The 2,242-nt window shown below is 37.2% G+C and overlaps 1 protein-coding gene across 1 annotated transcript in view; it reads right to left on the bottom strand.

The window, feature by feature from the left end:
* LOC106883629 (uncharacterized) overlaps positions 1-1,007 on the bottom strand; it is a 28,367-nt gene extending 27,360 nt beyond the window's left edge. The window contains exon 1 of the mRNA XM_014934723.2: positions 943-1,007. The gene's annotated coding sequence lies outside the window, so the exon portion shown is untranslated. The remainder of the gene's footprint in view (positions 1-942) is intronic.
* Positions 1,008-2,242: the final 1,235 nt, after the last annotated feature.

The raw sequence follows: 2,242 nt of genomic DNA, 5'->3' as shown, positions 1-2,242 counted from the left end.
TGTGTGTGTGTGTGTGTGTGTGTGTGTGTTCCCCAACCACCACCGCTTGACAATCGGTGTTGGTGTGTTTACATCCCCGTAATCTAGCGGTTCGGCAAAAGATTTCAACAGAATAAGTACCAGGCTTTAAAAAAAGTCCTGGGGTCGATTCATTCGACTAAAATTCTTCACGGTGGTGCTCCAGCATGGACACAGTCTAATGACAAACAAGTACTCTTTAGATGGTGTAGCTTTCGGGTTATAACGGATTTTGTTATCAAAACATTTTTCCCGAGGTGGAGCGGAGTTTTGATTCGTAATATACTAAAACAACAATACCGACGAATTCACCATAATTTTTCAAATTATGCCGGTATCTTTGGAAAACGTAATTTTATTAAAAAAATTTGTATTTGACAAATTCCAGAATGAAACGGGTGGAATAACTGAACGAATGTCCCAGTACGCTAACGTACAGTTTTCCGTACACACACACACATACGCGCGCGCGAAAGGACACGCAAACTTTGACAAGAAGAGGGGTGACTTCGAAGTTCCGATTTGTTAGCTTTTGTTACTGTCAAATCCTCTTCTTGAAAAAGTAAAATAAATTAAGATGAACATAATAAGGTATAGGTATGATAAATGTTAAACTGTTTATATTATAACATAACACACACATTAATACACATACATACACACGCATGTATGTATGTATGTATGTATGTGCACCTGTCCACCTGTCCACTTCTCTCCATATTTTTATCCTTCACTTCCTACACACACACATACACACACACACACACACACACACACACACACACACACACACACACACACACACACACGCACACACATTCTTATTTTACAATTTCTTTCTTTCAACAATTGACAACTGTAGTACGCTCGCAAATTAATATTACCAAAACTTAGCGACAGAAAGTAAAGTTAAAATCTATTTACCTTTTCTGTTGAGTTATCATGGCAATTTGATCGTCTGATTTCCTTAAATCCGTCTCTTTTCTTCAACTGAAGTTACTTCCTATCGTTTCTTAAAGTCCTTTTGTGAAATCTAGGAGTGTTTTTTTTCTTCTTTTTGTTCTCGAGAAACAGAATTGTTTCCTCGACACTGAAAACTAACGGGAACTAGACAACAGTCCCAGTACAATTGGTGAAATACATGTAACACATAAGGTAACCGGCTGTATGTCTTACGAACACGTATGCTCCAGCATGGTCTTAGCCATAATAGCTAAAACAAATTATGCATGCATGCATGTTTGTATGTATGTATGTATGTATGTATGTATGTATGTATGTATGTATGTATGTGTGGCTCTGAGTATTTTTCTCAGCCAGTCACCGAGTGACAACGATATATTTATTGAAACTTAAAGCAACAATAAACCGCGTTTGAGTCCGTACATCACAACATACCAGATTTTGTTTATTCTCTATGAATTCAAAACATGTTTGATTAAGACGGAACAGATGAATGGCCACTAGGTGGGGCAACATTTATTCTAACGGCTCCCATTATGTCATATAATTCGGTAACGCAATTATGTGAGTTGTATGCTGGTGATTGTTATTATGTGTGTGTGTGTGTGTGTGTGTATTTATGTGTACCTGTTTATACATTCATTATATGCATTCATTATATGCATTCATTATATGCATTCATTACATACTTATATATATATATACATACACACAAATTCATACATACATACATACAGTACATACATACGTGTGTATGTATGTATGTATGTATGTATGTATTTCTGGGAATATACATTATCTGTCTGTCTGTTAGTCCGTCCGTCCGTCCGTCCGTCTGTCTGTCTGTCTGTCTGTCTGTCTGTCTGTCTGTCTGTCTGTCTGTCTGTCTATCTGTGTACATGTGCGTGAACGTGCGTGTGTGCTTGTGTGCTTGTGTGTGCGTGTGTGTGTGTGTGTGTGTGTATGTGCTATGTTGCTATATGCAGGTATTGACGCGCACACACACACACACACACACACACACACACACACACACAGCTTTTGTATTTTTAGATATGTTTATGTACTTAGATAAGTATATATACTTTCAGGTGTGTATATTTATTTACCTGTAAATCTCAGTGAGTATGTATTTAGGAACGTCTGTATTCTAATTCGTGTTCTTCTAAGACACCTGTTTTAATTCTCCAAGAGCTACTTTAACTATAAGACCTTTTCTACCTATGGACCGTTTTAATTCCTATTTTACTTAGATGGACTC

This window comes from Octopus bimaculoides, chromosome 20 (assembly GCF_001194135.2).
Source record: "Octopus bimaculoides isolate UCB-OBI-ISO-001 chromosome 20, ASM119413v2, whole genome shotgun sequence".
Taxonomy (NCBI): Eukaryota; Metazoa; Mollusca; class Cephalopoda; order Octopoda; family Octopodidae; genus Octopus; species Octopus bimaculoides.
This window is presented reverse-complemented; position numbering and strand designations above follow the sequence as displayed.